The sequence below is a fragment of the Lampris incognitus genome, chromosome 16 (assembly GCF_029633865.1).
Source record: "Lampris incognitus isolate fLamInc1 chromosome 16, fLamInc1.hap2, whole genome shotgun sequence".
NCBI classification, from domain to species: domain Eukaryota; kingdom Metazoa; phylum Chordata; class Actinopteri; order Lampriformes; family Lampridae; genus Lampris; species Lampris incognitus.
Genome location: NC_079226.1, coordinates 17162239 through 17183938, shown reverse-complemented (window position 1 = coordinate 17183938; position 21700 = coordinate 17162239).

The following is a 21700-nucleotide window of genomic DNA, read 5'->3' as shown; positions in this document are numbered from 1 at the left end:
CTCACACGATTGTCACAGGCCTCTCTCTGTAACTTTACATTCCATGATTATAGGAAGGGGAGGAGAAACAAAAACACCCACTTTATTTACCCCCCCCCCCCGTGTTTCTCTCTTTGTAGTGATGAATTTTTCTAGCTTTTTAGAAGACAAAAGAACTGCCCCCATTCAGCACACGTTTATTAGATAAGGGACTCTTAAAAGGGGTTGGACGCATGTTAATAAGAAGGTGAATAGCCTCTGTGAAAGGGCTACGAAGGCCCCACACGTCAGCCATAACAGACCTCAGAAGAAAGTAAGGTCTTAAGCATCAGAAAAAGGGAAGTGAAGGATGCCGGATGGCCTCTTACTCCAAAATTACACCTCCCAGATTGTCAACATTAGGCAAATTATTGAACTCGCGGAGGATGATGTCCTAATTTTGTGAGAGGAGGCAGGATGGGGCTCCGTGGGGCCCGGCTCTCGAAATCCCTCTCGACATCTTCAAGCAGATGTCACCCAGACAGAAGAAGGGCTTTCTACCAAGACTTATTTTCAACTCAGAGACATGTCGCGTTGAAACTCGTTGCTCTGGAGGCAAAAGATATCTCGAAGACATAACATGTTGCCATTCACTACTGTGCACTGTTTATTGTAAGAGAACTTATACTGTACAGCTTTCCAATGGGCCAAACAGCTCTTCCCTTCCCACCGCCAGTGGTGGGTCTGGATAGAGTGAAATCAATGAAGAAAAATGTGTTTTGTTGTGTGTTTTTTTCGTTTTGTTTTTTTGAGGGCTGACTAAAACACAATAGTACTGCCTTAAAAATGTGTAAATCTTCCATGTTGTTTGATGGGATGGAGAATCAAAGGAGGCTCAGTTGTCTGACCTGTTCATCGTATTCTTTACCTTTATGGCTAATACTTGAGCGTTTGCGAAGTGAAAGAGAGCGTTGCAGAATTAAGACAAGCAGGCTGAGCTGAGGTAAGTCTCCACGTGTAAGGAGGGAAATGCTTAAATGAAATTGCTTTATTGGAAAGAAAAGAAAAGCTCTAGGGGCATGACATTTCAACGTGTAAATACATTTTATATGTCATTTTTGTTCTGTGGTGTCCATTTAGAAAGCCGTTGGCGAAATATGACAAAAGGAGAGGTGCGCTTGACCCTTCCGCCTAACGTGTGACGGCACCGCTGTAGCTGAGGGGTCCGGGTGAACGTGTTTGTTTCAGGGCACTATAAAAAGTCCTGCTATCACATATGAGACCTTCAAATGTTTTCATAGCACTGCTCTACTATTTCTGTCATTGTGTAGCTGTGTTGTTTACGTGCAATGAGAAAGGGAGGAACGGACAGTGGCGTTTTCATGTAATTCATATCCATAAAAATATTTAACAGCTAAGAGTCTTGCAGCTGGTGGAAATCTGTTGATTTGAGGTAGGAGTTGTACATTAGTTATTCTAGTTTTGCACGGGCCCCCCATTTGATCCTGTGCTCGACCGGCTCGTGCTGTCGCTCCTTATGCACATGTGCAAACCCAAGCTGATACCGGCTCCATGCGAATGAATGACCCTGGGTGAGGAGGGGGAGGCAGTGAGGGGTAGGGGGATGAGAGAAGGCTCTGGGCAGAATGATGACTAAAGCACTGGAAAGCTTTCATCATATCCTCCCTCTCTGCCTTGCTTTCTGTACTCCCCACTCTTAATGAGCGAGAGTGGACAAACTCGAGAATCCATTTCTCCACTGAGCACCGATTCATGTCAGAAACATGTGGGTTTAAAGTGCAGACGAAAGGGAAAGCTTGGAAGTAGGACAGTGAGGGAGAACGCAGCTTGCAGCCTCCTGTCTGATTTTACGGACACGCATGAACGCTCAGGAGACAAACTTGGCATCTCTGAACGGTGTCCCGCTGCATTACCCAAAGTGCACTGCAACCTCTGACAAACTTAAACCGTGAAGGTCAAACTCATTTTTTTTTTTTTGTTTTTCTAAGCAAGCTTGCTATCCTATAAAAAGGCATTCGTCCACACATTAACAGATAATGACGTTTGCCTCACACCGGGTGATGTCTTTGAATTGGGGCCACTTCTTAGGTATGCAATGTATCGCTCGGTGGCAGTCCCTCTGGACCTTTTTTTCCCCATTTACCCAATTTCGTAAACATCTGCTAAAATCAGGCATTTCTATTTCAAACTTGGCAACTTGTTAAACAACTTTTGAAAATTATCTATCACAAATCTCTAAAAAGAAATTACAGAAGGCATCATTTAAATTAAGTGAAATGCCATTCTTGAGTATTGCACAAATTTTGATATGCTGTTTTGTTGCCATTGTATATATGACACACTGGATCACATTTAATGTCCCCATGTTATCTGATGTTAGCTCAGCCATCTAGCTAGGCCTCCCGTTTGGTGGAAGGTGTGGCAAACAGGTGAAATAAGCTGTTTGGTGTTGGGTTGCAACTGAGTGCAAATCCATGAATACTGGGATGGCATTCGGCACTTTAACCCTGTGGACGGGGGCACAGGTAGTGGTTGTGTCAGGAAGGGCGTCCAACATAAAATTTTGCCAAATCATTGTGCGGATTGACAAGACCACCATTGGTGCTGTGCCCTCACAGGGTACCAATGGAAACTATCAAATCCGCTGTGGCAACCCCCGGGAAACAGGGAACAGGCTGAAAGAAGTAGTGTTGGGTTGCATCTGTGGCACATAACTAATCATTACTACTGTAGAACTTGGCTTTTAAGCAAGAAAGGATTTTTTTTTTTTTTTTTTTTGCATCAAGGCATTAAGTCTGTCTGACACCTCCTTCACAGAGACCAGATGCCTCGGTTTGGTGGTGAACATGACTGGTGACGGATGCCATTTGAATTAACATGGAAAGAGGTTGTTCTACCACCCTAGCTAACAAAAGCCAAGTGCTGTCACAGACCGAGGGTTGGATTGGTAGAAGTGAATTAGCATGAATAATGACAGTAAAATTCACTCTGTCAGCCATGCATATTGCAGAGACCTAGTACCGCAACTGATAAATATCGATTAATCCTTTCAACGCGAGGCCAAGGATTTCCACCTATTTTGGTTTCAGGTCTGACAGGCTATGTGTAAGCCTGTCAACCACAGGCTTCTCACACTGGGGAATTGGTTTTCCCTCATGTTGCTAGACATATGGGGATGACTGGAACAACCTGACGTTCCGCTTAAGCCCTTCTGTGACAACCTCACTTTGACAATTTCAATTTGTTCAAATCAGAGGCTGCAGACATCTTCTAATGCTCCGGTATCGTGCAACGCTTGGGAGAGTTTCTTGGTGGCAAGCTGTGTGTTTGGTTTCTCGTTTGTTTTGGGCGATGACGACATTCAGCTAGCACTGGGCCTCATAATACAAGAGCATCATTTATTGATATTTCAAAATATACAAAACCAACATGCCTGGAAATTCACTTCAATGGTACTAGAACGCAGAGAGAGGTTAAGGATCTTTTTTTTTTTTAAATGGCAATTTTATTTACTAGGAAGCATGGTTGAGAATACATGAACTGCTTTATCAGTGTCGAGTTTATATTCATCGTATAAAGTATGCCACATACATTGCTTTAAGAGGGCTAGCATGGTTAAACTATTATGCACAAGGTTACACAACTTCATTTCTGAAGAATATAGTGTATGCTTACTTGTGTATGCTTAAACCCAATAAAATATCTAATATTTTCCACAAACATCCATTGTATTTTTTTCTAAATCAAGTATGACCATGAGTTGAAAAACACAATGAACAGGTGAATCTAAAACAAATGACCATCGTTGAAAAGTTCAGATTCGATGGTTCGCAGTTGGTTTGCATGAAATGAAAACTTCTTTGAATGAATGAGTGAGTCTTAACGCTTGGGCTGAGATTTACTAGGAAAATGGGGTTTCCCCTTGGTTAGGAATTACATACTTATCACAGACTTCAGCTGTCACATAAACAAGTCCATTCAATATCCCTCTGGTTATTGGGGTGGTTATGAAATTGACTGAACGAGACAACAATCCTCATGAAAAATTCACTTAAACGGGCTTTCAGGCAACGGCATTTAAAGTCATCAATAAGGAAACATGTTTGGGTTCATAATGATTAAAATGGAATATGTTTACATGCATCTTTCCAGCATCAAGTCCGATAACACAACCGATCCCTGTCTGCTTGGCTGAGCAAAACAGATGACAGCATTTTTAAATAGAGTTAGTCACACACACATGCGTCTATCAAAAAAGAACTGTTCTTGTTCTTTGCAGTGACAAGTGCAACACCACAGACCTGGATAAGCAGTTTTAGACATAATGGACCCCATGAAAGGTTATGCAAGACCCTGCAGCATAAACAAGTAAAAGGGATAAAGCAGGGACAAGACAGGCATTAATTCAAGTTTGGGTCTCATGCATCAGTCTCACATCGATATTTATGTAATTTTCAAAAAAAAGTGCTGAAAATGTTGACAGTAACTTGCAATCACACAACAGAAAACAAAATCTTCTTGACTACAGAAACATGTCACAAAATTACTGCATAGCTTCAGCCAATCGGCAGCTTCTACATTTTACTAAATGCTTTTCTGGTTCAGTTTATACTTTTAAATCTTGCCATCAACTGGACCTAAATGCCACAATATAAGACATTTGACTCATACGTCAAATTCCACACCCACATAAAAAAACCAACCATGACACTGCAAAAACAAATAGTACAAACACTTGAGGGGAATGGCAAAGTAGGCTAAAGCTTGCTTTAACTCATGCTAAAAGTTTCAAGTAAAAAGCGCAAGTGCTGTAGTAGAAAAATACAGAACCACTTGTTCCTAGTTAGACGTCATGTACTGCTCACGTTTTGCCTTCAACTTATGTTTTGCCTACAACTGACCCTTCCACAGATGTCATCCTTATATCTCTGCAGATAGATAGGGTTGCAGCTGGCTGATAACAGTTGGGCAGCTGAGACAACACATACCCTTGTACTTCTATAAAAACTTTGTACTCCTCCTGTTCGGGTCTCTCTCTCCCTCTCTCTCTCTCTCTCTCTCTCTTCTTCCTACTCATATGGGGACAGCCCATCTGCAAACACTGAATTAAACTTACTCAGAAAGACAATACTGACTCAAGATTTTATTTTATTTTTATAATAAAGTTTGCCACCACAAACTCGGTGTTTGTTGGCAGGATCACTCGTGTGAGGGGGCTTCTGGGACTTCAGCCTCAACCTCCCCATCAAAGAGGGTAGAGAAGTGGGGGCCTGACACCTGAGGACCTGACTCACCACTGTGATCAAAAAAAACAAAAAACAAGGTGGTGAACTACGATCTGTCTTTCTGGTAAGATAATTCTTTTACAGAAAATATTTTTTTTTTAAATTTAAAAAGAGTGCACAAGGTTTTGGGAACCTAATAAGAGAATAAAGATTCTTACATTGTGTTCAACTTTGTATAACTGACGAGTTACTAGGGCAAGTAATCGTTCAGTTGACTAGGTCAAAAGAGATGTACTGGGTACAAATGGTATATTTATGATATACTGTATGAAAAAAATATTATCAGGGCTGATCACCGCTAGAGAATCTAGCAGAATCTAGCAAGAGTGTCAGGAGTGATTTGTGACAGAAGGGTACCAGCAAGAGTTAAACGGAAGGTTTACAAGATGGTTGTGAGACCAGCTATGTTATATGGTTTGGAGACAGTGGCACTGATAAAAAGACAGGAGGCAGAGCTGGAGGTAGTAGAGTTGAAGATGCTAAGATTTTCATTGGGAGTGACAAAGGAGTACAGGATTAGGAATGATTATATTAGACGGACCTCAGGTTGGACGGTTTAGAGACAAAGCAAGAGAGGCAAGATTAAGATGGCTTGGACATGTGTGGAGGAGAGATGCTGGGTATATTGGGAGAAAAATGCTGAATATGGAGCTGCCAGGGAAGAGGAAAAGAGGAAGGCCAAAGAGGAGGTTTATGGATGTGGTGAGGGATGACATGAAGGTGGCTGGTGTGACAGAGGAAGATGCAGAGGATAGGAATAAATGGAAAGGGATGATCCGCTGTGGCGACCCCTAACGGCAGCAGCCAAAAGTAGTAGTAGTAATAGTAGTAGCAGTAGATATTAAATATTATATACTTATCCAATTTCCCCTCGGGTGTTAATAAAGTATTTCTGATTCTGATTACCAAGGTAGAGGACTCTTCTCAAAAACCTTTGGGACTTTGGCAAAGCGCTGGTGATTCCTGCTGTTGTAATTCTGCCATCCATGAAGAGAAAACATAGGCATCATGTTTCCCAACCTTCTCTGGTAGCTTCTGAAAAGAAGCAGACATCCTGAGCAAAGGATTTTCACTTGCTTGAAAACAAGCCCTTTCAAAGCGATGTTTTTAAAATCATTAATAAAAACATTTACCTGCATGTCAGGTCAGAAGGATGCTGCCAATGTGTGCCATGAGTGCCTGGTCTCTGGTCAGCCACATGGGTGATTAGTTTCAGCAGTTCAGTCATGACATCTTCAGAAACAAATACACTTCTTAAGCAGGGTGAGCATGATCATATTTACAGCAATGGTCCAGAGCAGTATTTGTAATCGAAGGGAGGGTGGGACACAGAGTTAAAGCATCTGTATTATTGAAGCGGCCCTAGCCTGAAATCAAACCACAGCTGAATATCTCATCTCATCAACAGCCGCTCCTCCGGGGTCAGGTCGCGGTGGCAGCAAGCTAAGTAGAGCACTCTAGACATCCTTTCCCCAGCAACGCCCTTCAGCTCCTCCTGGGGGATCCCAAGGTATTCCCAGGCCAGATTGGACATGTAGTCCCTCCAGCGAGTTCTGCGTCTACCCCGGGGTCTCCTCCCAGTTGGACATGCCTGGAAAACCTTCAAACGAAAGCAGCCAGGGGGTATCCTAATCAGATGCCCGAACCACCTCAACTGGCTCCTTTCGACGTGAAGAAACAGTGGCTCTACTCCGAGCTCCCTACAGATGTCTGAGTTCCTCGCCCTATTTCTAAGGCTAAGCCCAGACACCCTACGGAGGAAACTCATTTCAGCTGCTTGTATCCGCGATCTCAACCTTTCAGTCACTACCCAAAGCTCATGGCGATAGGTGAGGATTGGAACAAAGATTGACTGGTAAATTGAGAGCTTTGCCTTCCAGCTCAGCCCCCTCTTCACCACAACGGTCCGGTACAATGTCTGCATTACTATGGCTGCTGCACCAATCCGCCTGTCAATCTCCCGCTCCATCCTACCCTCACTCGTGAACAAGACCCCAAGATTCTTGAACTCCTTCACTTGAGGCAACAACTCATCCCAAACCTGGAGGAAGCAATCCACCATTTTCCGGTAGAGAACCATGACCTCAGAATAGGAGGTGCTGACTCTCATCCCGGCCATTTCACACTCAGCTGCAAACTGCCCCAGTGTACACTGGAGGTCACATTCTGATGAAGCCAAAAAAAAAAACATCATCTGCGAAGAGCAGAGATGCAATTCTAAGGTTCCCAATAAATACACACTCCTCACCTTGGGTGTTCCTTGAGATCCTATCCATGAATATCACAAACAGAATCACAGACAAAAACGTGTTTGACTTTGTGCCAAAAATATGGACACAGCTCTCACGTTGGTTATACAAGGACCAGATGGCTTGTAACAGCTGCCCCAGTACCCCATACTCCCACAGTACCCCCCACAGAGTGCCCCGAGGTACATGGTCATAAGCCTTCTCCAAGTCTACAAAATACATGTAGACTGGCTGGTCAAACTCCCATGCCTCCCTCAGCACTTCCAGAAGGGTAAAGAGTTGGTCCGTTGTTCCACAGCCAGGACAGAATCCGTATTGTTCCTCCTGGATCCGAGGTTCGACAATCGGTCGGAGCCTTCTTTCCAGCACCCTAGAGTGACTTCCCCAGAGAGGCTGAGCAATGTGATGCCCCAATAATTGGAGTACACCCTCTGGAGCCCTTTTTAAATATGGGAACCACCACCCCAGTCTGCCACTCCACAGGTACTGTCCCTGACCTCCACGCCACACTGAAGAGGCATGTCAGTCAAGACAGCCCAACAATGCCCAGAGCCTTCAGCATCTCAAGGCGAATCTCATCCACACCTGGTGCCTTGCCACTGAGGAGCTTCTTAACTTCCTCAGAGACCTCTGCCAGGGATATGGATGGGGCTTCCCTCAAGTCTTCAGACTCTACCTCCTAAACATGTTAGCCGGGTTCAGGAGCTCCTCAAAATGTTCTTTCCACCGCCCGACAACATCCCCAGTCCGGGTCAGCAACTCCTCTCCCAAGCTGAACAAAGCCTGAGTCAGGCCCTGCTTCCCCTTCCTGAGTCGCCGGATGGTTTGCCAGAACTTCCTCAAGGCCAACCGAAAGTCCTCCTCCATAGCCTCACTGAACTCCTCCCACACCCGAGTTTTTGCTTCCGTGACTGCCGAAGTCGCAGCCCTTCTGGCCTCCTGGTAACTGTCTGCTGCTTCAGGAGACCCCTGGGCCAACCAATCCCAAAAGGCCTCCTTCTTCAGCCTGATGGCTTCCCTCACCGCTGGTGTCCACCAGCAGGTTCTTAGGTTGCCACCTCAACAGGCACCGATGACCTTATGACCACAGCTCCAACCTGCCACATATGCAATAGAGGCTTTGAAAATGGCCCACTCAGACTCCGTGTCCCCAGCCTCCCTCAAGATACACGGGAGCTTCTTCCGGAGATGGGAGTTGAAGACCTCACAGACAGGGGTTCCGCCAGACGTTCCCAGTTCACCCTCACTACATGTTTGGGTTTGCCATGTCTGTCTGGCAGCCTTCCCCACCATCTGATCCAACTCACCACCAGGTGGTGATCAGTTGACAGCTCTGCTCCTCTCTGTCCAAAACATACAGCTGCAGATCTGATGATAGGACCACAACATCTATCATCAATCTTCAGCCCAAGGTGTTCTGGTACCAAGTACACTTATGAACTACTTATGTTCAAACATTATTGCCAATCCAAGACTCGCACAGAAGTCCAATAACAAGCCACCACTCGGGTTTTTAAATAGAGGGGCGTGATTGGGAGGAACGTTGGCCGTTGCCCACGTGAGCATTGAAGACCCCCAACAGAACTATAGAGTCCTCAGGCGGAACCCTATCCAGGAACACTACACAGACACTCCAAGAAGGCCGCATACTCCAAACTGCTATTCAGTGCATAAGCACACACAACAGTCACAGCCTTCCCCCAGCGACTCGCAGTCGTGTAAAGGCAACCCTCTCATTGCCCGAGGAGAACTCCAACATAACGGCGCTCAACTGGGGACTTGTGAGTGTTCCCACATCCACCCGGTGCCTGACATCTTGGCCAACTCCGGAAAGTAAAGAGTCCAGCCCCTCTCCAGGAATTTGGTACCAGAGCCCATGCTATGTGTGGAGGTGAGCCCAACTATATCTAGTTGGTACCGCTCCACCTCACACACCAGCTCAGGCTACTTCCCTGCCAGAGAGGTGACATTCCGACTTTGAATGACTCAAGCGACTTTGAGTGTTAGAAAAGTGCTATATAAGACTGATTTATTATTATTATTATTATTATTCCATGTCCCGAAGACCAATCTGCGATGTTAGAAGTCAGCACGCCTCGGTCCCTGGCTTTGCCTGCCGCCCGGTCTGCATTACATCCTAACCCAATGCTCATCCCCGAGTGTGGTGGGTCTACGGGGTAGTCACTTCATATTGTTTTTTCGCGCTGGGCCCAACCGGGCCCAATGGGCCAAGGTCCAGCCACCAGACACTCGCTGGTGAGCTCCTTACCAAGGTCTGTCTCCAGAAAGGGGCCCTGGTTTCCCTTTTCCAGGCGAGGTGCTGTGGCTCTGCTGGTGTACTCCTCTGAGAATCGCCATCTTGACGTGTTGGAGGTGTTTGGGTGTCCTGGTGATCCTGGTAATCCTGGGAGCTGTGTTGTCAGGGGCAGTAGCGCCTGGTAGGGTGTCCCAAGGAAAATTGGTCCCAGGGGAGGGGCCAGACTAAGTGCGATTCCCAAGAAACCCAATGAAAGTACACCAGCAGAACAGCTGAATATTTTGCACACAAAAAAAACGTATTTTGGCTATCCACTTGATAATCTTGACAAAGGACTACAATTAAAAGATCTTGATGCATGCTCAATAAGGTTGAATCAGTTCATCTAGATGTGTTTATTGACATATGTTTCATCACTCAACTAAGTGACCGCTTCAGTCAAAACTGACTGCAGTTATCCCCACCCCTTATAAACAATACAGTTGCATAACGACCGAAACCAACGACCAATTTCATATGCAACTATGGGTGTGACCTTAACTAGAGTTTCAATGGCCGTGTGTACTACTCAGGGAGGATTTGGGAATGTTTACAATCACAGCATTGTAAGATGGCGACAGATGTACTCTTAGTCCCCCACCCCACCCCACCCCACCCCACCCCACCCCCGGTTCAGCGTGTGTTGTCAGTTGCTTTCAAACTTCAGAACATGCTGTGTCAGAAATTGGTCCACCCCAAGGATCAGGTCCTCTGACACAAACAGAGCAATATAGTGTATGCTGTGAAGTGCCAGGAGGATTGCCGTGACTTATACACTGGGGAAACTAAACAGACGCTGGCCAAGAGAATGGCACAACACAGGAGAGCTAACACATCAGGCCCGGTCTCCATAGCCTGGACCCATCTATAGGCCAGTGACCAATCTTTCAAGGATGAGGATGTGAACATCCTTGATAGGGAGGAACGCTGGTTTGAACAGGGAGTCAAAGAGGCCATCTATGTTAAGAGGGAACAACCATCCCTGAACCAAGGGGTGGGCCTGATAGTACATCTGTTGCCATCTTACAATTCTGTGATTGCAAACATTCTCAAATCCTCTGCAAACAGTACACATGGCCATTGAAACTCTAGTTAATGGTCACACCCATATTTTCATACGAAACTGGCCGTTGGTGGCGTGTTTTGGGGTTTGAAAGCAACTGAGACGCGATGTTTGGAAAATATGCATTTTTGACCCTCCCGCCACATACAGAATCACCAGTGGTTTATGCTTAGGCAGCTGTTGTCCTTCTCCTCTCTTTGATTGGTTGGTGCACTGTTTGGGCATCTTCCTGGCTTTGACAAATGCCCAGTTAGGATAACCACACTAAACCAGGGCTTGTTTTAGATGGGATTTCTCCCCTTCCCTGGCCGCCGTGTCGGTGGAGACATTGCCAGCACTGTGGTACACCATCCTGATAACTCCTAGTTTGTGCTCCAGTGGATGATGAGAGTCAAACCTTAAGTACTGATCAGTATGTGTTGGTTTATGGCAAACATCAACAATCAAATGTCCCCCATCACCAATTGCAATTTCACAGTCTAAGAAGGCTAACCTGTCATTTTTCCCATCCTCCCTGGTCAACTTGATGGTGTTGGAAAAGCTGAAACATGTATTTTTGCAAACACCGCATCTCAGTGGCCTTGTGTACTATTCACAGAGGATTAGGGAATGTTTGCAATCGCAGCATTGTAAGATGGCGACAGATGCATAACAACCGATGTTACCCTCACTAATATCTGAGGTAGCTGGCTTGTATAGCATTAGGACTCTAAGCCACGAACTCTCACTGGACACTTGCCCAAACCAGGGTTTGAACGCCTAATCTTCGGCATGGAAAGCTGACATTCTTACCAACTTAACTATCCAGCTGTATACAGTTTCACAGTGCACATGGCGATTGAAACTGTAGTTAATGGTCATGCCCATATTTGCATATGAAACTGGTCATTTGCTTCTGTCATTATACAGCTGTGTTGTTAATAAAAGGTGGGGATACCTGCAGTCAGTTTAGACTGAAGAGGTCACTTAGACGAGTGATGAAACATCTTTCAATAAACGCATCCAGATGAACTGATTCAACCTTCTTTAATATGCTTATGTGCTTACATATATGAGAGAAGCCCTTTACCAGTCCTCTATTCATTGCCATTGAAAAGCTGGAGGTTGTGTGTGCCGTAACATTTCAACATTTTAACACTTGGAACATAAAGTTTTATTTCTGTGGTCACTTGAAAATTGGATAAATGGAGGTTTGTGGACTGTTTTAGCATTTCAGTAAAATTTAGCCCCATACCTTGGCCTGTACCAGGATACTCAGTTGTGTGTCTGGTGACTAAGTGCACATAGAGCCGTTTGTCTTGCTGCCAGTCCTCCTCCCTGTCAAAAATCACTGGTCTGGAACAGACAATTTAATTATAAACGCAACACCACTACCAGCCAGCATATGTGTTTGCCTCACAGACTCAGCCTACAACATAGGCTGAAAAGAGTTAAGGGTAAATGAAAGACTGCTCCCGCAAATCAAGTCCTACCAACAATTTTCACCAATAAAACTCATATGTATTCAAAACTTTAAAATGGATGTGTATGCAGCTCATTATCAGCTAGTGTGGAGAACTTCCATATCAAGCCTGATGTGGTCATACTGCTCTGTGTAAAAGGTTCATCGGGGTCAGAGGCTCGTTCAATACCTTTTTGTAGTTCCGTCTTGGGGATTTCTGTTCGTAAGTTGGTTTGACGGTTGGGGGTCCGGCTGAGCAGGCACTATTAATTCACTGTTGGAAGCCTGACGGTTTGGAAACACTATTGCAGACTTCACCTATATATAGTTAAAAGGCCAGAAGGGAGGGGAAAAAAATTACATCAACCGTGAACAAAGGTACTACAGCTGTATTATTAGGACCTACATCTGAAAACACATACCTGTACTTGGAGAGGTAGAGTGGTTTCAGAAGTGGTGTCTGTCATGTACCGGTTTGGCATGTAAGGGCACCCGTATGTATGTGACGTCACCTGTTGACGTGGGGAGAAGCGCGAGGAATATTATTCGAGCGGTCTTGCAATACGGTGGAATAAAGCAAGCCACGTTAGGCATTGTGTAATAACGGTGTGCCTAATCATTTATAATCAATGACACCTAAATAAGCATATAGGTGGGAATAACGGATCAGAACAATGGCGACGAGTGATGTACCGAGCCTAAGCTAAGTGATGAGCTAAAGTTCGTAACGTTTAGTTAGATCTGAAGTGTAGCTAACGGTTGTAGCTAGCTAGCGCGGCAGCATGGAAAAGACAGCATGCGTACCGGCGTTTGATTGCTACTCCGACCCGGCGACTTTGGGGCCGCGGTGGACAAGATGGCTAATGTCATTTGAACTGTTTGCTGATGGGAAAGGTCTGATCATCGATGATAACGCCGAGGATGCAGTGAAGCAGCGCCGGAGAGCACTTCTTTTGCATCACGCAGGTCCAGACACACAGGACATCTTTTCAACTTTGGACGGCACCGGAGAGGTGACTGATGATGATGCCGCTGTTGCAGCTTTGAACAGATATTTCGTGCCTCAGGTAAACGCTGCATTCGCCCGCCGGACATTTCAGAAAATCTCCCAGAATCAGGGGGAGACAGTACAACAATTCGCTACACGATTGAGACGTGCGGCAAAAGACTGCGGTTTTGGTGGAGACACAGACGATCAGATTAGAGACGCAATTGTAAGCAAATGCACGTCGAGTTATGTTCGCCGTAGACTCCTCGAGGAGGCGCGTGGTTTGGTGCTTGCTCGCGCTCTCGAGCTGGCGGCACAGTGCGAACAAATTGAAGAACAAATGGCGGAGATGTCTGTGAGGGAGGGGAAAGCAGAGGCGACTGTGAGTCGTGTCTCACAGAAAGGAGGGAAATGTCAGAAGAGAGGACAAGGGAGACCGGGCGCGGATAGAGGAAAAACGGACAAAATGGACAAAACGTGTTTTAGATGTGGACATTCAGACCACTTTGGGAAAGACCCCAATTGTCCCGCGCGCGGCCAAACGTGTCGCAAATGCAATGGTAGAGACCATTTCGCAAAGCAATGCAAAACAAAAGGTGCAACAGGAAAGGAAAAAGTGCATAAAATAGAGATAGAAGAACATGATTATGCCTTTGTATTGAGTGATACAAACAAGTCAGATAGGCTCAACATAAATGTGGGAGGAGTTAGCTTGAAGATGCTTGTCGACTCCGGGGCTACTTGCAATGTGATAGACGAAAAGACCTGGGAGGGTTTAAAGTCAGAGAAAATTAGGTGCCACTCATATGTCCCAAAGCCGGAAAGGAAACTATTTTCCTATTCATCTAACCAACCTCTACCCATTAAAGGGGCGTTCACATGCAAAGTAAAAACAGGAGAACACTGTGAACAAGCAGAATTCATAGTAATCAGAGGTGATGGAGAACCACTACTAGGAAAAGAGTTGGCCATGAAACTAGGTGTACTGAAAATAGGTGCCAACATATCAGCCGTCAGAGACATGAACCGATCACTTCAGCAGCAGTACCCGACTGTATTTCAGGGGGTAGGGAAGCTGAAAACAAAACAGATAAAGCTACACATAGACCCAGAGGTGACACCAGTAGCATAGCCACTCAGGCGTATACCCTTCAACCTACGGGCGCCTGTGGAGGCCAAGATAAAAGACACTCCGTTTGAATTCGGTCCAGAACAGAAACAAGCGTTTGAGGCACTGAAAGAGGGCTTAGCCAAAGCAGAGACACTAGCCTACTTTAACAAAGATGCACCGACCAAAATCATTGCAGATGCTAGTCCAGTGGGATTAGGAGCAGTGTTAGTACAGACCCAGAATGGAGAAAATGTTCCCATTTGCTATGTCAGTCGTGGTCTAACTGACTGTGAACACAGGTTTTCTCAGACAGAGAAAGAGGCCTTAGGTCTGGTATGGGCGTGTGAAAGGTTACACCCATACATCTATGGTAGACGATTTGACTTGGTTACAGACCACAAACCTCTTGAATCTATCTACAGCCCACGCTCGAAACCATGCGCTCGTATAGAGCGATGGGTCCTAAGGTTACAGCCTTATGATTTTAAAGTAATACATATCTCAGGCAAAAAGAACATAGCAGACCCACTATCACGTCTGCTGGGGAACAGCGCACTGAAACAGAAACATCCGACGAGTACGTGAGATTCGTTGCAGTGAGTGCCACACCCAGAGCATTGACAACCCGCGAGGTGGAGGAGGCATCAGCCCACGACGAGGAGCTGATCGAGGTGCGTAAAGCTATTGAGAGTGGACACTTTGAGAAGTGCGCAGCATATGCCGCGGTGGCTAGTGAGTTATGTGTAATAGGACAGTTGGTTCTACGTGGAACGCGTATTGTGCTGCCACAAGTACTGCGGGCACGCGCTCTCTCACTAGCACACGAAGGACACTTAGGAATTGTCGGAACTAAACAGCACCTCAGGAGCAAAGTCTGGTGGCCAACAATGGACAGAGCAGCCGAGAGACATTGTAGGTCATGCCACGGATGCCAAGTTGTTGCTCGGCCAGACGCACCGGAACCGTTAAGACCAACAGAGTTACCAGAGGGGCCCTGGCAAGATATTGCCATTGACTTACTCGGACCCCTGCCGACAGGTGACTCGATTCTAGTTGTAGTTGATTACTACAGCCGCTACTATGAGTATGACGTGTTAAAAGTCCACAACCACGTCAAAAGTGATAGACAGTCTAGAGACAATCTTCAGTCGACATGGACTTCCCGTCATACTGAGGTCGGACCAGGGTCCTCAGTTCAAATCAGAGGAGTTCAGTGAGTACTGTGACACCAACGGAATCAAGCATGTGAAAACAACGCCACGATGGGCGCAGGCGAACGGCGAGGTAGAACGTCAAAACGCCTCGCTGATGAAGAGGATTCGCATCGCTGTTTCAGATGGACTCAATTGGAAGCGAGAACTTAGAAAGTATGTGACAGTATACCGGAGCATCGATCACGCGACCACAGGGAAGAGTCCCGCGGAGTTGCTCTTCAAAAGAAAGATGAGGGGGAAGCTGCCAAGCATCACAGCAGCACACGCTGATCTGGAGGTAAGAGACAGAGATGCAGAACAGAAAGGACAATCAAAGATCTGTGCAGACGAACGGCGTCACGCCAGGTACTCGGATGTCAATGTCGGTGACACGGTCCTGGTGAGACAAGAAAAGACTGATAAACTGACAACACAATTCAACACAACGCCACACAAGGTGGTGAGCAAATCAGGAAACCAAGTTGTTGTCGAATCTCCAACCGGAGCCAGATACACCAAAACACAACATTCGTGAAGCGATACACCAGTACTCAGGAGACACCTGCTGGAGCAGAAGCATCACAGGATGCCGAGGACTGCACATCAAACAGAGAGACACTGGGTGCTCAAAACGCAGAGCGGAGCAACACCAGCAATGACACCCCGGCCGGGGGCAGACAGGCCTCCAAGAGAGAGACGCTTGCCATCGAGGCTGGCAGATTATGACATGACATAGACTGGAGAAATGAAAAAAAAAACTGTTGGGTCAAGTTCAGTGACGATTGTTGTTTGATGATGCAAATGTGAAATTAACATGTTAAAAGGTCTTATATGTTTACGGACTGTTCATAAGTGAATATGTGTTAATGGAGAATTAATACATGGTTCTAATTAAGGTGAAAGCATACAGAATATGCGGTATGTGTTTTGGTTAGGAATGTTTTGATACTGTCATTATATGGGTTCATATTTTTTAATTGAAAATAACCTGAAGTTTATTTCCCAGAAAAGGAGGGATGTCATGTACCGGTTTGGCATGTAAGGGCACCCGTATGTATGTGACGTCACCTGTTGACGTGGGGAGAAGCGCGAGGAATATTATTCGGGCGGTCTTGCAATACGGTGGAATAAAGCAAGCCACGTTAGGCATTGTGTAATAACGGTGTGCCTAATCATTTATAATCAATGACACCTAAATAAGCATATAGGTGGGAATAACGGATCAGAACAGTGTCCAAAGTGACTTCATGGTCAAGTGTGGCCCGACACTCCTGGGTGGACTGAAGTACACCTCCCCCCATCTCTTCTCCCTCTAATTCAACGTTCTCACCGTCTGCAGTTGGTACAAAACGCCGCTGCTCAGCTCGTTTCCAGGACAAAGAGGCATGACCACGTCACTCCTGTGCTTGCCTTGTACATTGGTTCCCTGTTATATCTCGAATTGATTTTAAAATTGAATTGCTCACTTTTAAGGCTTAAAATCAGTGGTTACCAACCCTGCTCCTGGAGAGCTACCATCCTGCCGGTTTCACTCCAACCCTAATTTACCACACCTTATTGTACTTATTACCTACTCACCATGACCTTGATTAATTGACTCAGATGTCTTCGGGAGGGGGCAGAGTCGGCTTGTGTTCGTCACGTGAATGCGTCTCTGTGGGTGTCGGAAAAAGCAGTGGTTCGGCCTGGAGTCGCCTTGTCACGAAAGTGGCGAGGCGTCTCCTTCGAGACTGCCGGCCGGAGAGATGCAGTTGGCGAACGCATGCAGTATGAGGGTGGGTGTTGAACTAAAATAGGGATCGATTGGCCACTAAATTGGGAGAAAGGGGGGAAAATCAGAAATAACTTTATATATATATATATATAGGTTGGGGGAAAACCAGCAGGATGGTAGCTCTCCAGGAGCAGGGTTGGTGACCATGCTTTAAATGGTCTCGTTCCCACATACATTTCTGATTTATTGACCTGATATACACCCTCTCCACCATCAAGATCTGCAGATGGAGCACTGCTGGTTACTCCCAGGCCTATGGTGTGTTCTGTGCCTTGTCACGTCTCACTCTCAACCTTCACCGCTGGCTCGCAGAAATGCGAACAGGAGAGCTGAGCACGTTAAGTCTCTCCCTGCCAGTACATAGCCTCTCCAACAGCAAGCCCTATGTAGTGCCTCCTTGTGGAGACACTGTAACTGGCTGAACTACAAGGGACTCGGAGGAGGTCTGGCCCCTCCCTAGACGTGCAGTACGCAGGCCCACCGGTGTGTGGATATTCCCTTACGCCCATGAACCAGCGCCCAGGTATGGGTTAAATAGTGCCACTGCCTAGTGGATACCTCAGGAGAGGAATAGGCTACGGGAGTAAACCCCTACAGAAAATCAACGTCTACTGTGCTGTTTTTTTCTTTCTTTCTTGCCCTTTTCTATCTGTTTAAGTCGGGGAGCAAGTCGTGTATGGCTGCCGCTTCTCCCTCTCGTAGCCCCTCCCCATCCATCCTAGTTTGTGCTGTTTATCTGTTGTCTTGTTTCACCCCCCGTTTATTGTAAAGCAACTGAGTGTTAGTAAAGTGCCATGTAAGATTGATTTCTTATTATTGTCATTAATATTGTAGCGAATTCGGGGGACAACGCAACCACAGGAACTGCCGCGGCCGGGAAGCGAACCCGTATCGCCCGCACCGCAGGAGACATCGCTAACCGCTAGACTAAAGGGTCAGACCCGCGAAACAGTGGCCAGCGTATCTTATCCATGCACGTTACAATATATTTAATTTCCTTTGTGTGAATGTTTGTTAAAATGGCATTATAGTGACGCCTATCGTCGAAGTAGTTGCATTACATTGAACGGACAGACAATAATATAATACAAAATCCATAAACACACCACGATCAAAATCATTAAGTACAGATCCTCACGATGCTTTAAAAACATTCATACTGCATTGCTTCTGCTGTCAGACTGAAAAATATCACTGAAATTATGAATTGACAGATACTGTGGCGAGTTCTCACGAGAGTTCGCCCACTGAAATACACGTTCAGAAGCAACGGGTGATCAGAGCCCTAGAAAGAGAGAGTTACGTCAACTCCGTAGACGTCAATGGGCCAATTATTTAACAGCAATGGCGGATCATGGGAGCCCCGGATAGTGCCAAACAGTGCGACCCGGGGCAATAGGATTTCTATGGCGAAGGTATGTTTCTCGCATTAATCAAAGGTTAATTTACAGATAAGAAGCTACAGTTGACATTTTAATGATGACCATTTTACAAGCACGTTTGAATTAAATTAACGATGTAATTTAAAGCGTGACAGCTCGTCAATTCCTACACATGCGCATAGAATATGTGTCACGTTGGAATATATCTATATCTATACATAAATGTAAAAATCTGAAAATATTGGTTAGTAGTTACCAGAAATCGCGGCTAAGCAGTTCATTTAAATGACCCGCCAAGCTTCGTTTGGAACTATACGGCGGCTACATGAACCACGTAACCCTCTCGCGTTCTGACCCCTCATTGACGTAACTCTCTCTTTCCACGGCTCTGCGGGTGATTAAGAGCGCTTAAATAACAAGTTTCAGTCTGAATATTGGAATATTGTTGGCAGCTCCTAAATTTCTGGTCAGAAGGCGCGCACAATTTTAAACTGAGTTGTTTATCCAGCTATATTTGTGCATATAAATTACTTGGGCTTGTGTTTATAAAAACGTAATTGTTTTATTCCAGTTTCCACGGTGTTTGCCCAAGTTAAGAAGACGACGATAAATATGGGGGGGGATTCGAAACGCCGACCCCCGTGTTAGGCAACGGAATAGACCACTACGCTAGCCAAACGCCCCACATTCGACCTTTTTAAATGGAGCATTTTTAAATAGAGTTGGTCACACACATGTGACTATCAAAAAATAAAATAATAACTTCTTGATTTTTGTAGTGACAAGTGCAACACCATAGTCCTGGACAAGCAGTTTCGGACATATGGACCCCATGGAAGGTTATGCAAGACCCAGAGGCATAAAGAACGGACAAGACAGGCTTTAATTCAAGTTTGGGTCTCATGCATCACCCTCACATTGATATGTAAAAAAAAGAAGTACTGAAAATGGTGAACGTAACTTGCAATCACAAACAAAAACTTCTTGACTACATCATAAACATGTCACAAAAGTACTGCTTCGTTTTAGCCAATTAGCAGCTTGTAAATTTCACCATATGCTTTTCTGGTACAGTTTATAGTTTTAAACCTTGCCATCAACTGGACCAAAAAGTCATGATAGGAGATATTTAAGGCATACATCAAATTCCACACCCAGTGAACAACTTGGAAAAAGATCGAGCATGCATCAAGACAACTTGAAAAAGACACCCACATTAAAAAAAAAAAACCAACAACCATGACAGTGCAAACTAACAGTGCAAACACTTGAGGGTAAAGTAGGCTAAAGCTTGCTTTTAACTCACGCCAAAAGTTCCAAGTTAAAAGCGCAAGTGCTAAATGTAAGAAATACAGTAGACAAGAGGCCATAAGTGATGACATGTAACAATTTCTTTTGTGATATTGATCTATATTTCTAAAGTAGAAGATTCCTCTCAAAAACCTTTGGGACTGTGGCAAAACGCTGTTGATTCCTGCTGTTGTAGTTCTGCCACTCATAAAGAGAGGACATAGGCGTCATGTTTCGAAACCTTCTCTGGTAGTTTCTGAAAAGAAGCAGACATCCTGAGCAAAGGATTTCCACTTGCTTGAAAACGAGCCCTTTCAACTGAATCAAGATCACATTTAAATAGACTTTTTTTAAATCATTAACAAAAACATTTACCTGCGTATCATGTCAGAAGGATGCTGCCAATGTTTGCCACAAGTTCCTGATCTCTGGTCAGCCACATGGGTCATTAGGTTCAGCAGTTCAGTCCTATCTGAAACAAATACGCTTCTTAAGCAGGGTGAGCATGATCACATTTACAGCAATGGTCTGGAGCAGTATTTGTAAGGCATCTGTGTTATTGAAACTGCCCTAGCCTGAAATCAAACCACAATTTAATATTTTGCAAAAAAAAACAAAGAACTGTATTTTGGCTACCTCTTGATAATCTCGAAAACAACATTTTAAAAGATCTTGATGCGTAATCAATAATCCAGGTTAAAAAAAATCAGAGGTTGAATCAGTTCATCTGGATACAATGTTTATTGAGATACGTTTCATCACTCATCTAAGTGACCTCTTCAGTCTAAACTGACTGCAGGTATCCCCACCATTATAAACAATACAGTTGCATAACTACCGAAACCAATGACCAGTTTCATATGAAAATATTGGTGTGACCATTAACTTGAGTTTCAATGGCCATGTGTACTATTCACAGAGGATTGGGGAATGTTTGCAATCACAGCATTGTAAGATGATGACAGATGTACTCTTAGCCCCCCCTCCCATTCAGGGATGGTCGTTCCCTCTTCACATAGGTGGCCTCTTTGACACCCTGTTCAAACCAGCGTTCTTCCCTATCAAGGATGTGCACATCCTCATCCTTGAAAAAGTGGCCACTGGCCTGTAGATGGGTGTAGAGTACGGAGTCCTGGCCTGACGTGTTAGCTTTCCTGTGTTGTACCACCCTCTTGACCAGCATCTGTTCAGTTTCCCCAATGTATAAGTCACGGCAATCCTCCTGGCACTTAACCGCGTACACTATATTGCTCTGTTTGTGCCAGGGGATCCGATCCTTGTGGTGGATCAAGTTTTGATGCAGCATGTTTTGGGGGTTGAAAGCAACGGAGACCCGGTGTTTGGAAAATACGTGTCTCAGCTTTTGACACTCCCACCACATACGGAATCACCACTGGTTTATGTTTAGGCAGCTGTCCTTCTCTCTTCGACTGGCTGGTGCACTGTTTGGGTGTCTTCCTGGCTTTGACAAATGCCCAGTTAGGATAACCACACTTAACCAGGGCCTGTTTAATGTGGGATTTCTCCCCTTCCCCAGCCGCTGTGTCAATGGGGACATTGTCAGCACTGTGGTACGGCGTCCTGATGACTCCTAGTTTTCGCTCCAGTGGATAATAAAGCGTCAAACCTTAAGTACTGATCAGTATGTG